Source organism: Pygoscelis adeliae, unplaced genomic scaffold (assembly GCF_000699105.1).
Source record: "Pygoscelis adeliae isolate BGI_AS28 unplaced genomic scaffold, ASM69910v1 Scaffold175, whole genome shotgun sequence".
Lineage (NCBI taxonomy): Eukaryota > Metazoa > Chordata > Aves > Sphenisciformes > Spheniscidae > Pygoscelis > Pygoscelis adeliae.
Genome location: NW_008824941.1, coordinates 5,204,846 through 5,220,998, shown reverse-complemented (window position 1 = coordinate 5,220,998; position 16,153 = coordinate 5,204,846).

Here is a 16,153-nt window from a genome sequence, read left to right as displayed (position 1 = left end):
TCTTCTAACATTTACATATCCACTCTTATTCTTTCCCACAGTTAAATGCTCCTTTATAATCCCCTGCTTGAGGGTCACAGCTCTGTAGAGACTGGTATTAAGGTGATTCAAGCAGGCAGACTGAAAGGGAAATAGACCTCAGAGTTAGTTTTGATAGGTGCTGCATATATCCATGGCCAATCGGTGCTTCAGAGGGTTCCTGAGTGAACTACAATAAATGGAGACCTAAAAGAAAGATGATCTAGTCCTGTTTCACAGATGGAGGACTGGAGCACTCTAAGAGGTAAGTGCTGAGTGACTTGCTCAAAATCATAAAGGAACTCTTGAGCACATAAAAATTTGAATTCACATCACTCACATTCACAGTAAAATATTTTGGTTTAGGGCTTTGGTGGATTTCCAGGGGTAGAAGGAAATCTGACTTTTCTTTCTCCCTGGAGAAGAAAAAAGAATTGATAAAACTCGTGAAGTCTTAGCAGTAGACACAGAATTGCCTATTGTGGAAAGATTCACAGCATTACCAATTGTTCAAAAATTACTAGCTGTTCTTGATCTAATATCTTTACTGTTTCTGCAAGTATGTATATACATCTGTGTGTCTGTGATGAACGCACATTATAAATATTATACCCCTGTCTCACCCCCCTGCTCTATTTTCCTTCCTCTCATATGAACTAAGTGTCCTAAATTTAATTTCCCCCCTTACAAATTGGCTGCCCTTTCATGTCAGGAGAGAAAACGCCCACTCAGCATAGCTTGAAAGGAACCTGTCTGTGGTTGGGAGGGAAAAGTCGAGGTGCCGCTTTAACTAACTAAATTAAATACAACTAGAGCTCCAAGCAGCTGGCAGGTTTGATTTGGATGTAGGATGCTGTGAGATAGTGATAAGTGAGCACTCAGGACCAAAGGGAATTAAAAGGCTGTACTTTGGTTTAATGGAGTCACTCTCTGTGGCACATCCATTAAGGACACCATGCTGGCACGCAGCGGTGCCTGCACCACTTAAACTGCAAAAGGCCAGCTTCAAATAAAGCTGAGCTTTGGGCTCCGACGGACACAAGCACATGGCTTTTGAGGGGGGCAGAAGGAGGTCCTTGCCATGCTGTCCTTAGCCTCCTCATAGCCTTGTGAAGGAAGGGACAGCTTCTGCCAGACCAGAGGTTTGGATCTGGCTCTGGACCACGTGGGAAATATCTGCCAAACAGCCCAAGAGGTGGTTCAGAGAGTGCAAGAAAAACCATGTTACCCTGAATGAGAAATTTGTCTGTCTCTATTAAAGAATTCCTTAAACCTTGTAATGAAAAGAATTACAGAAAAGAGTTTCTTCCCCCATCTTTTCAGTTCATTTAATAGTGCATTAGACAGCAGTTTGTGTGTAGTCAGTATTCCCTTGCTCTCTCCTGGTATTAGTATTTCTCTTGTTCATGTAAGCCCTTCCCTGAGGAACAATGAAGATGGGAAAACATTTTTAAAGATTATGATTCAACTGTAAAACTTTACTATTTGTCAGTGTCACCAACAGGGAGGTGTAATGCCTGAAAGTGTCCTTCAACTCTGCTTCCTAAAAGGACTAAAAATGTAAATGAAACTTTGATTTCATAATTAGTACAATAGATTTGACACTTGTCTGCCTCTGGTAACAAGGGGAACTTTCCTTACATTCACAAAATACTATGAAACCTCCTCAAGGAAGATGTTGCAGAAGCTAAAAACTGCAACTGGGTGCTGCAATACGCTATGTTTCAAGCCAGCTACCCAGCAAGAAACTTCTGCACACAGGACAGGCTAAATATTAAATTTTAAGGCTTTTTATTAATTTTCTTTTAAAAATATTATATATTTCTCTATTTGGAGAATTTAAATTGTAAGTGCCAGAGAAGGGAAATATTGGTCTCTAGATACTGACAGTGTTTATTATCATAAGCAATCCCCTTGAATGTCACAATTTCTGACTAACATTAGTTAGAAGATTGAACACTAGAGTAATTATCATGACAATGAGTTTGACAACTCCCAGTTCCAACAGCAGTCATTACAGAATGCTTGGTCTTTTGCACAATTCAAAGCTAATCTTTAATTTTTGTTCTTTTGTGTATATATGCCAATCTAACTTATGCGGTAAAACAACTCCAGAACATGTAAATATATTTGTTTTCTCATACCCAGAGATGCATATTTATGAATAATTTTCCATAAAACCTATGCCAAGGAAAAAGGAGAAAATGTTTTGAATAAGATTTATTAGTTCTCTACAGAGAAAAAAAAAGTATTGGTTAAGGATAAGAGCCACATAATTTGAATGATTATTGATTTCAAACGGAAAAGCACCAAGTCACATGAGACTGTATGTACAGTACAGGCAAAACCAAGAGAGATTCATGATAAAGAAAAGAAGAGAAAGAAAATATCCCTCCAAAGATGATGACTCTCCAACCAAATTCAGTCATCTTCTTCACCTTTAATTTATTTTGTCTGATGGTTTTTCATTTGTCCTCTCTTGGAGGTGAGGTCATTACTACTCTCTGCATTACAACAGCAGCCAGAAACCCCAACTGTGATCAAGATCCCATTACGTCAAAAACTACTGTGGAAAGAGATGCTTTCAACAAAAATGTCTTGGAAAATGTCAACTGTGTGACTAGGAATCAAATGCCTTAGTTGGTATACTTGTCTAAGTGAACAGTGCAAACAAATAGGCTGCATTTATGCAATTACAGATTGCAATTACGCAGTGAAAGCTATGATTTCAGCAAAACTTCTGCTTGCTTTAAATTGCCAGGATTATGCCCACTACTGCACCATAATTGGTAAAGATGGGAGAGAAAAGTAATGGGAAGGTGTGATAGTTATCCCTTTGGATGCAATTATTTTAGTCTATAACAAAGATAGTTTGTTGTGTATCAGTATAGTTTTTTTTTGGTGTGTGATGAAAAGGCTCTTTAAAAGGTCTATTGACAGCATGCACTGCATGGAAAAGATCTGTAGCAAGGTCTTAACGGAGTTTCTATACATCAGTTCTAGAAAAAGGGTTTGTTAGATATTTTATCCCTTGCACCTAGATCTCGGCATATTTCTGGCTAGCTTATGTCATACTATGCTCTAAACCAATGAAATGGTAGTGATTCGGAGTTAAGTATTTCGCTGTAAATCTGTATTAAAAATGGGAAGAAATGAATGGCTGTCTGACATTTCCTAGCTTATCAGGCTTTTCAGATGGCCATTATTTTCCCAGCCAACTTCCCATTAGAAGTGTCGAGACTTCCCAAGATAGAGTATATGCAATTTTGCTCTACTTTCTGCAATCATGAGGAAATAAATTTCCTATGAACCTTTATTGGAAGGGGAAAATGAAAGGAGGTGAACCCAACATTATTCATCCAGAAGTTATTTTGAAAACCTTCTGGATAAAACATCCTGACATGTAAAACTAAACTCTGCCTTCAAAATAAGTGACTTTGGTTCTGACTAATTTAGTGAGAGCCAGTGGTATTCAGAACACATCCAAACCCCCTCACTTCTTTTGAAGCCTGATATCAAAATCTGGGATCTCAAATTAAGGTAGAAGAATTTGAAAATCTTGGTGTTAAGAGGCAAGTTAATGAAAAACAAATTTAAGAACTGACACAGCAAAGGACATTTTCTAGAAGGCTGTATCTGAAATGGATCTGCATGTCTAGGTGCCTTTAGATAACAAATCTGACCACTGCCACTGCTGTGTACTTAGGGGTCTGACAGTGAATTCTTTAGCTGATTTAGATGTAATTTAAGAAACCTGTCCACTCACCCTCTCCTGGAGGTTGCCACCCCTTTGCCAGAGCAGCAGAAGGCAGCGGGTGCTGCCCATCCCGTCTGACAAGGCAGTGCTTCAGCTCAGCCCAGGATAGGGGCTCTCTGCTGGGAGGCCAGCCTGTGACGGCAGCTGCTGGAGGACAGGCATAGCCAATGCAACACCATGACCATCTGCTACCAAGCCATAAAAGCCTGTAACCCTTCTTTTACAACTGAATTAAGGCCCTTGAAACAAAGACTATGCGAAGCTGGTCCTTAGAAGAACACAGTAGTATTTTCTACTAGTATTTTCTAGTAGTATTTTCTAGTAGTATTTTCTACAGGGGAGTGATCGTGCCCCTGTACTCGGCACTGGTGAGGCCGCACCTCGAATACTGTGTTCAGTTTTGGGCCCCTCACTACAAGAAGGACGTCGAGGTGCTGGAGCGTGTCCAGAGAAGGGCAACGAAGCTGGTGAAGGGTCTGGAGAACAAGTCTTATGAGGAGCGGCTGAGGGAACTGGGGTTGTTTAGCCTGGAGAAAAGGAGGCTCAGGGGAGACCTCATCGCTCTCTACAACTACCTGAAAGGAGGTTGTAGCGAGGCGGGTGTCGGTCTCTTCTCCCAAGTAACTAGTGATAGGACGAGAGGAAATGGCCTCAAGTTGTGCCAGGGGAGGTTTAGATTGGACGTGAGGAAAAACTTCCTTACTGAAAAGGTTTTCAAGCATTGGAACAGGCTGCCCAGGGACGTGGTTGAGTCACCATCCCTGGAGGTATTTAAAAGACGAGTAGATGTGGCACTTAGGGACATGGTTTAGTGGGCATGGTGGTGTTGGGTTGATGGTTGGACTTGATGATCTTGGAGGTCTCTTCCAACCTTAATGATTCTATGATTTTATGATTCTGGTACCTAGGGGTATGGCTTTGGAAAGGAAACAGTTCCCACAGTAACCACGGGGTGATGCATTTGCCTTTCCTACCCTGGAGGAGCATATCCATTCAGTGCTTTAAAAGACTACTTTCTTCTCTCATAGGGTCTGGCCTGTGATGTTCAACTGCCACACTTCTGTTTTCACAGCAACACTGAAGGGATCCTGAGAGACCTTTAGGTTCAGAGTGGTTGTTCAGCCTAATCTGGCAAGGCATTTTAGTGATATAATTACAGACACAGTAGTTAAACCTGCGTAACAACCCTTGGCGATGTCTTATTCCACAATATAATTGCTTTAGAATCATAGAATAAGCCTTTGTCTGGTTACTTTTAATTTATTTAGCTTATGAGGTATGAACCCTGACCTATTCTGCAAGAATCTCTGGAATTATTTCCTTTTTTTAAAGCCAAATACCTTTGGTCCCACCATGGCCCCACATGACAACCAGCAATCTCTCTACACATTTTCTTGGAGCTCCCACAGCAACACAGATGTGCAGGGAAGAATGGTGATCGAATGGAATTAATACAGTGCAGAAAGTAAAATTCAGTTAATAAAGCAATATCTGGGTACAGCCACCGTAAAAGAAACCTTGTTTTCCATACAAAATAGAACTGTAATTTTCCGAAGACACCTCAGCAAATATACTACCTTCTTTACATTGGATTGTACATGATCACAGGAAAGGCAAATATAGATAGACCTGAAGTAGCAATTCTTTTTCTGCAGGCATTTCTCCTCATTTCTGCAGAATTATTCACCGTTCTTTTTGGATAGTGCAAATGTTCCACTGAATCCTGTTTTTAGCCAAGTTCTAAATATGCCTGTAAGACAATAATAGATTTTTTCACAGTGTCCGAATATAGTGCCTGTGCAAATCCAACTGAACTGCCAGATACCGGTTCACTTTCCTGTGCATTATTGTCATATGCAATTATATGTCAGATGAAAACATATGCTGACTTTTGGCTAAGTACTGAAAAACCTTATAAGCATTTTTTTCTGGTGTTGAGCAGGCATTCAGCTACCAGAAGTAGTTTTATAATACCTAGCAATATATAATATATTTTATTTCATTGGGTCATGCTGGTACTGTTTCGCTTCCTCCATTCGCTAGGGTTTTCTGGTCACATCTTTAAAACCAATTATTATCTATCATTACTGCCTGCAAGGAATAGCCATACATTTTCTCACTTTAAAAATAATCAGCAGTAACAATGCAATATCAAGCTGCTACCTTTTTAATGAGCTGAGAAACAGAACCATTAATTTATTGTAGCTTCTCATGTCACAATAAAAATACATCCATTTTTATTTTAATAAAGTCAAAACCACTGAAATTACTTTACCTGTAAAACACACTAATAAGCATTTGATTGAATTAATTAACATTACCTGTTATTTCAGTGCTCTTGATGAACTACAGACCATGAAGTCCAGCACAGTTTTATAATTCTTAAAAATTATTTTAGAAAATATAAAATCATAACATTCCAATTAGAGAATTACCTGCCAGTTTCCTGTAGTTTAATTATACCAATGATAAAATATCCAGAAATGCCTAAGTAGAGAAAGAATACGAAAGCTGAAATTCTTAAAAGTTTAGAGGTGTCCAAGTTTTATAATTTAGATATTAAATACTTAAGGCCAAATTTTAAAAGCATTTTGCTGTCTAAAGGTGCACACCATTGAGTTGTGTCATTTTCAGGTATACCCATTTAGTTCAAGATACATTGAGCATGCAGTTTTGAAAACACCTTTACGCCACCTGTGTCTTTAGTACCCTATATGCCTTTAACAGCATTATGCGTTGAAATGAAAACCCCATTGCACCGTTTTCATCTTTTTCCCCCTCCCTGTGCTTCCACTGCTATTTTATATTTTCACATAACCCGTGCCAGTCTTCTGCATGGTCATGTAGGGATGGCCTCAACTCTCCAGATGTGTCCTACCAGCGGAATAAGCAACACAATGCCCACATGGAGGGCCGTAGCTCGGCTTGGTTATGAAATAGCACGCTGTCACAAGGACACTGCCAGTTTTACATATGTCCACTAGCAAGCACACAGATGTTGAGGGCATTTTCTCAGGAGAAACGAAATGTTTGGATGTCAGGTGCAAGCGAAGGGCCCTGACCCATGTGCACTGCAGCAAGCAGTTGAGGCAGTGAAGACAATCCTTCCTGCCAAGCCTTCTCTCCTGCTGCCTCCCAGCATGACAGTGGGAGGGAAAATGCACAGCTCAAAGGAGTCTAAATTTGAACAGCTGAGCTTGAATGAAAGCTTTTTACCTCCTCAGGATTGTTTTATAAAAGTAACAATTTGTCTTTTTTGTTGAAGATGAGCAAACCAGCAGTGGGAAACACCAAAAGTTATTTCAAATTAAAACCAATGCTTAACTAATTTTATATAAAATTTTACCCACTGTTTTTTCATTGAGACAATTGCTTTTTTATCAGAGATTTATGAACCCCTGAGAAGAAAAGTATGTAGAAATACTGACACAGCAGCATTATTCCCAAGTTATTGACCTTATTATATCAACCCTAGTGAGAATGCTGCTTTATATTTTAAGAGGCTTCTGTTCATTCCCGATTATGGTCTGATCATGATCCATCAGATTTTTTTATATATTGGCTGTAAATAAAATGGAAAGTATGTTTGGAATCTGAAGTCCATGTATGCTTACTTAATCCAATCAAATCGAAAATACTTGCCTTAGCAGTCTAATAGCCTCTTACAGAAACATGCGGCATTTCATTTAAATGATGATGAGATGAGAAAATGGATTAAGTAGTGGCTGATCACCTTGGGACAGACAGAAAATGATGAAGCCCCATGACACTCTGAACCCTTTAGGTGCAAGGGGACTGCCCCAGTGCCTCTGCTGTCTGTGTAGGGGATTCTCTTGAATAGCACACTGCCACTCTGTTCATAGTTTCCACCTCACAGAAAGTTCATATAGACCTTGGCAGGCTGGACTAATATCTCTCCCAGGAGGGGTTTTACTCATGATGACCCACCTATGCTACAAACCAGCAGACCGACATCATAAAGCTGTATTAGTGCAGGACCCCTACTTCTCTCTTCCAGACCCCCCCTAATATTTTTCTAGACGCACTATATAAATCTCACTTTGGAGAAACAATCATGAGTAAATTTATGCGCACAATAGTGTAACTCCTGCTTTAGCTGCCATTCGAAATCAAATGACTCATTTTTTTTCTTTTACTGGCTTGGTCACTGTGGCCACACAGCCCTGGTGGGACAGAAAAGCGTGATGTAACCCTTTCAAACATCTGCATTTTCTTCTATATAGTGCCCTGTACAGCAGTGTCACTACTGACCCCAAATCAGCCTTTTTCCTCTGGGACAGCTGGAATCCCATTGCTATGCATTCACAGGGAAAGGGGAAGTTGCCCTGAATTGGCCATAATTTTCATTCTATTGGTGCCCAAGCTGGAGAGGTGTCTCACTCGAAATCTGAAAACTCCTGGGTTGCCTTTCTTGTCTACCTTTTTAGACACCTTTACCACCTGAAAGTTCATTTGGCTCAAACAGGTGAGTCCAGAAGAGCTGGCAAAAAAATTTCTGCCGCTCTGGGTAGTGTAAGTACTTCCATGCATGAGAGGAAAAAAAGTAGCTGATGTGTGAGGTGACATTCAAAACAAGATCATTGCACTGCTGCCTCTGCAGAACAGAATTATTATTTTCTGCTGCTGTTCTCTGCGTGTGAGTCGAGGCCACAAGCCAGGCTGGTGTCTGTGGCAGAGAAACAGAAAGAAGCACGAACATGTTTTTATGCCTTATAGCTGAATTCTGCAAGGCATAGCACATCTTTTTGGAGGTCATGAGCCTCCCCAGCTAGGTCAGATCAAACACCTTTCGGGTTTGCATGCCTAAGGAGAAAACATACTTTTTTTATGATACAAATGTCAAAGAGCTACAGCCTGTTAAAATGTGTTACTGCCTTCTGGGTAATTTTACACTGACTTTAATTATGCTCCATCTTCATTTGAAAGCCTGATTAGTGTACAGTTCAGCCAAAGCCACATTGCCTGCCCAGTTGTATGCAGACCCACACGGGGGAGGATTTCAGAGACATGCCAGAGACACAGCAGATGCTGAACTACACTGGGAGTATCTCACATCTGTACCAATTTAGTACTCAGAAGAAGAACTAATAGCCTCTTCTGCTCTTTCAGACCCTGGGATGTCTTGACTAACACAACTTAGATGCTAGAAATACTGCTCTGACCTAAAACTATGCAATTAAGCCAAATTTTTCATTCCTGTTCCTTTATGAAAGATAAGAGAGTTATACCAATAGAACCATGCCATTTCAGACATAATGAAGACTAACGCTGGAATTTAAAGCTGTGGTCCATACATGACGGTATGTTAGAAAGAAAAATATTCAACAATTTGCCATTCAGGTTTTATTTTTCTTATGCCAACGTAGAGGGCATTTTTGTTCATTAATACCAAACAAACATTTGTTTCACCTGACTTTACTCCCATCTAGTGCAACACTGAAGCAGAACAGAACTCTAGATCATCTTCAACCAAACCTGCTTCTCAGTATTTATGTTTTTAATGTTAAGGGCAGAATATGCCAGGATTACCGAACAAGGATTACAAGCAAAACAAAGTAATATATTTCCACCTTGCTGTGACACACAACTTTTTTAGACATCGTGCACTAGGACAAGCATGATGGCCATGTACTTTCTTCTTCACTCCAGGATGCACTCGGGTCATTTTTATATGTTTGGTAATGTGCTTTTACACCATTGCTCATTCTTCGCTGGTCTGCAGCTCCACACATCCAAGTTTCATTACATGATGCCTTTTGCATATATTAGATACTATTTCTATGTTCCCTGAGTTACCCCTAAAACCATTTTTTTTCCATTTCCATGTCTGCATTTCTTTAACTGACCACTACTGAGTTGTTTACAGCCATGGGGTCCCCAGTGCCCGCCTGTGCCCTGTCTCTTATCACCCCATGCCTGGATGCCTCTATGCCCATCCTATGTCTCCTTTTCTCAAGGCCTCTGCTATCACACCAAGTCTGCATTTCTCTGCATGACATCACTGTGTTAGAGCCATAAATATCTTAGTCTATACAGCATAATTGCTTGTTAACTATATAACCTACTATCTATAGAAAGCTATGGTTGTACCACACAAAGATAAACAAAAGTAAAACAAATTAGCCATAGCTACCTGGTCAATTAGAGAATTTGCTGTCACAGCAAAACCAGGGAAAACAAAGCTGTAGGCAGGTCAGGAGTTCAGACAGAGCAAACTTACCAAGCCTCAGTCCTGAGGCTTTACAAACTCAGTACAGAGCCTATGGCCTGTTACTAGGAATGGCAATACCTGTTACAGGGCTACATGGGTAGTGTTATGAAACTGCACTGTGCAAAAGATGGCGTGTCCCATGAAGATTGCAAAGCTGTGAATTGAGAACGGGGCAATACCATGGGGAGATCTGATCCTATACAACTTCGTCACATCTACATCTCCAAGTTGGGAAAAGGCATTTTTCTCTTAAGTTAAGTTAATAAATTCATTAAAGGTGTCTTAGGCTCTTTAAACGATCCTGTCTGCAATCTCTTTAGGAGAGGTGGAGGTGTTTGCTTTGAGAGCTTGAAGCACAAGCAGGTTCTGATGAGGTGAGATGTTGTGCTTTTTGAGTTTATACAGTGCTGATTTTTTCATATGTCTTTTAGTGATAGTGGGATGTTTTGTTTTTTCTTAAGAAGCGATATTTTTTCTTAAGTACATACAGTATTTAAAAGAGTGAGCAACTGGTGGCTAGTCAGTGTTAGAGGAAAGAATGAAGCTGAAGTACCTTCAGCCACTTGGCATCTTGAGTCACTCAGGCAAATACAAATCCCTTTGGTAAAAATATTTCTTCAACATTCAAGTTATGACAGCATGAAAATTTAACACGTGATCTTAACTTTACCCCCAGATGAATGTCTAGTATAACTGAGCTGTAATATCACATGTATCCTTATTAAGATAAGCTAACATTTGAAAACTACTTTCAGGGTAGGCCTTAGACATTTTGGAGTCTGCCAAAATTTAGGATCTAGGTGGGTCCTAAAAATGCAAATTTGTCTTCCCCTTTCATGCTGTCAGCTGTCCTCTCCTTTATCCCAACCTGCATTGGTCTTGACTGCACTTTGAGTCCTCAAGCCATGACTTGAGCCCCTGCTTCCTCACGCTCCTGTCCCCCATCACATCCTCATCACACTCATCCCCAAGTTCCTGCCTCTTGTGGCTGGTGCTACATGTCCCGAACTAGGGGCACAGGTCTTGGCTTAGTCTCTGCTTTAGAGCAACAGACACGTGGGAGGGGGTTACCCCTCAGCTCTGCAGCTGCTGCCTCTTTGGGCACCCTTGTACCTCCAGAAGAAAGTTCACCCCGCCTAGAGATATGACCAGGTAAGCCAGTACGTGGCCAGGTACCATGCAATAATCTGATGGTCAGGAGACTGTCCTGGATGGACTGGACAGACCTGCAGGGTCCCAAATAATCCCTTGATTGTTGTCTAAAGCTGGCCCTGTCTGTGTACTCTGCTATTTACAAAAGATAACCAGAATCTATCAATCTATCTTGTGCATAATAACTAAAAATTAAATAGCACAGCACAACTTATTACAAACACAATATAGCAGAATAACAAGGCAAATATCTTATCTGTGCACTCTCATATTGCCTGCTTATCTTGGGCCTATCAGTGTAGTCATCTAAGCCCTTACATGAGCATCAATATGAACAGCAAAGTCCCTAGTGGATCATCAGTGATGTTTCAGTAACAGCACCTTACTCCTCAATAACAAAATACCCTCATTACAGGTGAATTCTGATTGGAGAAAAGAAACTCCTAACATTTTTTTCCAGTCCATAACCATCCCTAACCTCAACAGTGAGTCCAGAAAACAATCCTGCCATGACTAAACCAAGTGCAAAACATAACTGCCAAAGTGATCTCCAGTGATCTCCTCTGGTGCAGATTTTTGAGAAGACAGGCGACCTGTCTGCATCACCTGCGTGTCAGCATTTTATTTCTCTTTACAAATTCTAAAATAAACTTAGAACTTGTGCAGGACGTCAGACCTGGCAGTGCTAGTTTCTCCAGTTAGCTATGAGTCAGGATGGCATGGAGAATGCTGGTGCTCCAACTATAACCCACCCAGGCAAACCACTTTATTGGAATGGGAACCCTTGCAGAAAAGTAAACATCTGCACATGATGGATGATCTGAAGCCTTAGGTCCTTCCATTTCACAGACACCACTGAAATGCCATTAGTCATACAGCGCTTTTCAGTCATAATACCAATCAAAGCCATATTTTAGTAAAATTTAGCAGAAGCACTTTGCATCCTGAATTATCAGATCTCTGCCTTTCAGTGCTTATGATATTGTCACATTTTTCACTGAATTGCTTTGGAAAGAGCAAATACAAAAGTTCCTGGAAATGAAATGAAATCGTGCTGGCTTATGCTTATGCAGTAACTTCTAGTAACCCTCTGGAAGAATTAATGGCCAAAACTTATGTTTCTAGGTGACAGTAACTAGCAAACAATTATCAGTTAGACTAATGTCCTAACCCCTTATTCAGACAGGAAGAAAGGCTGAATTTCAGCCTTTTTTGGAAGGAATAAAAACAACCAAAGCAGTTCTTCAGTTTTTATGGGGTTCAGAAAAAGAGGACTTTTCATGCCAAAATCAGAACAAAATGGAAGCATTGCACAAGGTGAGTTTTGGCAAACCTGCTTTTACTATGTTCTGCAGACAAGACAAGCAGGGACAGAGAAGACATGAAGATAAGGATTTTGTGTTAACAGCCCATAAATCCAGGCTGCCTCGTGCTTCAGGCAGGACAGGCAGAGTTTCAGATCCGAGAAGCTGGGCAGCCCCAGGGGAGGGTACGTTTTTCTCATTTAAGGAGGTGAAGTTTGTCTTCATATCTAAGCAGCACAGCAACAGCTGTGATGAGGCTCAGCAGGTATCATCTGTCCTAATTTTAATAAGGTGATTATGTTCAGAACTAAATCTCCAAACAATGTAAATCAAGGCAACGCTATGGGCTTTCATGTACCTGTACCAGTTGGTGGCACCAGCTGGGTATCTGTCTCATTCCTTTTATATCCCTCATGATCTTTTGGCCACGAGAGGCAAATCCAAATATGTAATTTTGATCCTACTCAGAACAACAGCAAAGCACTCGAAGTCCAGCAGGGTCCAAGTCCCCACACAGAACTTTCAACAAAACACTTGAGCCCTCCCTTCCCAGGGCACAAGAGCTAGTGCTTCTGGCCTGTTTTTCCTGTAACTAATCCACCTTTCAAGGCAGGGTATTGACCCATGAAATTCAGAGTATGCGTCTTTGTACCTCTTCTTCAAAACACACACTGACTCCCATCGCTGAAGATTATCAGCAAGTCTCAGAGAAACAAACCCTGCGTCTTGATAGTGACACCAGAGTGGAGTCGCTTTGAGCCAGCTCCACCAACCATTCCTAATGACTTCAAACAGCTCCTGCACGTTGCTCTGTCTGACGGACATGCCGTTTGCCTATTTGGTTATACAGGCAGTTTCTTTGCCTGTTCTTCCAGGGGATGAAGGTACAGATGTATGGGTATGCCTTATACCAGCAACAAAACTCTCTTGCGGAGGATCAGTGCACAAGTGTGCATTTTGAAGAGCCTTCTAAAGACTGGATGCCTAGTCAAATTGCCAGCTACTCACACTGCTGAATTTCTGGACCCATTAATAGCATCTACTTTTCTAACTCAGATCCTCCCGTACAAAAGGCCACGTCATATCTAATGGTACTGGCACTGAGCAGTCACTGGAGCTGCTTGGCTACTGTGGTCTAAGGAATTAATATGAAACTCTTTCTGCTCCCAGGGATGGACATGTCAATTCATATCCACAAAGCAGTAATAAAAAAGGAAATGAGTGCTCACAAATGCAACAGTATACATTTCAATCTAACATCATTATGAATGCCTTTGGCTGTAGGTTCTTTGTGTGTTTTTTATAACTATAATTAACAACCTGTAAAGACAAAGCAACACACATGCAGAGCTTTAAACAATTTGGTATACTGCATTTTGTTTTTGAAGGTGTCTTTTAATAGTTCTTTACAACATATTCTGGAGTATATCATTACATACATTTCTTAGACTGAACTAAAACATAGTCTTTTTAAAAATTAAACTTGATATCATATTTTCCTGAAAGCTGTTGTCTTAAAAATATAGTGGTGTTTCAATTTAGCTGAGATATATTGAAAGAAAGGAGGAACCTTGTGCTCAGTTTTAATGTGTTTTTCAAGGTCTACTGATGTTTGCTATATTTGTTTTTAGCTGGTAAGGAAAATGAGATAGAAAAAGAAAGTTGAGCTGGGTGAACGGTTTATAAAATTAGTTTGAACTTGCCTAAACAGAAATTTTATGCATCCCAAGCCTCATTTTTCTACTGAATGTTCAAGTCTGACTTCCAGCTACACTACTCCTCTTTGCTTTTCCTTATGTCACTCTAAAAATATTACCCTTTGTGTGATTAGAGAGAGTAAAATGTTTCCTCAATACATCAATTTTTTCTTTCACACTACTGTAAAGGAAAGTCAACAGAGCCACACTGATGTGAAGGTAGCATGAGAGAGACCAGGCTTAGTTACCTTTTGGTAGATAAGATTATAACTGAAAATAACAATAGGGATGGTTACTGATGGTAAGGAGGGTACCGATAATCTCAGCCGTGTTCCTCCTCATGCAGCCAAGCCTGATAGTTTCCAAAGCAGCTACACTCTCCCAGTACTCAATTCCCATAAAAGTTCAGGAGTCCTTTCCCAATTCAACTCATCATCTTTTTAAGTTGTTTTTTAACAAAGTAGTGCCACAAGCACTATGAGCTGGCAGTTTGATTACAGAAACCACAAGAAACGTGGTGAGCAGACTGCCTGTGGAGATCACCCACAGGAGTAATCCTTGCAGATCAGCATGGAGATGTATCTGTCTGCAGCTGTTTGGTAGATAAATAACAGTTCATTTCCCAGAATTGTTTATGGCTCCTTTTATCAGACCTAACATTCACTAATTTCTTTTAAGACATTTACCAAACATATACAATTCCTGAAACATTTCCATTCTAGGAATTACAATTGCCTTGTCAGAATTCATCAGGAAGATGACATCTCTGTGAAAATCTAAGTGATACCTTTTTTATAAGTGCTGCACCAAAGACAGCAGAGAAAAATGCTTGCGATCATTATTTTTAAACAGAGGGAAATGAGAAAACATTATTAGGTAAAAGAGGAGCAACAAAATTAGGCAGAAGATTAATCCATTTGATTAGTCCTCTATAAATAAGGGTAGCTCTCCAGGTATTAAAGTAAAACCTACATAAATGGAAGGAAAGGTGGCTCAGAAGTCTTTTGTTCTGATCCAAATGCATGAAAAGATTGCTTTGATACTTATGAAGGAAATTGTTTCAAAGATATGGTGAAAGATAAATAATAATCTATTACTGTTTGTAAAACTATAGAAAGTTCTCCTACTATCCAGCAGGCTCTGGACAAAGATGTGGTATCGGATAAAGTGGTTTATGAGAGCACGAAGGACATGGAGGCATGGGGCAGAATGTACATCAAAATTATGGTGCTATTTTCTTCCAGTGTTGATTGGTCTTGCCAATGTCTAGAATAATTTTGAAAATCTGAAATAGTGCCAGTGACAGGGGACTACACGAAGCAAAGCCAAGGACCCAAATCAAAGCCTTTGGCAGCTCACTCTACACCTCAGCCTTACTTTGGACAGCCTGAGGACAAACACTTGTGATGATGGTGACTAGCCCAAGAGAGTGTGCTTGCTCTTCCCAGGTGACTACAGCCCCAGTCCCATGGACCGGCTTCCCACGGTGTTCAACTCCAGCTGATTTGGCTGAGACAGTTGGCCGAGATGAGACTGTACATAAAGGGTGCCTCAAGACACAGACTTTACCTTTTAGGGGTAACTTGACACTCTTGACATTTTGATATTTAATGAAGGGCACTCAAATTTAGTGGAAGGGAGTGTTCCAGGCTTTCCAGTGGTGTTTGTTAAAAACCAAAGAATCCACGTTTGGACTGAATCCAGAGGCTGGGACTAGCGTTATTTACTAAACCTTCTCTGATGAGATTTTTATCCTAACTAGTTTGCAAGTTTTCCATCAAAGAACATCTGCTAAGGGCAGCATAAAGCATTCATGGCACGATCGGGGAGAATGACAAGCATATTGGTTATTCATCACTGACAGAGAGGTGACGGCTCTAGTCCTACAGTCTAACCACATTTCCGAAAGGAAGCAGGTGGATATAAAACAGCAAAGAGCCTGACAATGAATCCTGGGAGAAATCACATGAACTGACTGTCCAGCCCTCGAGCT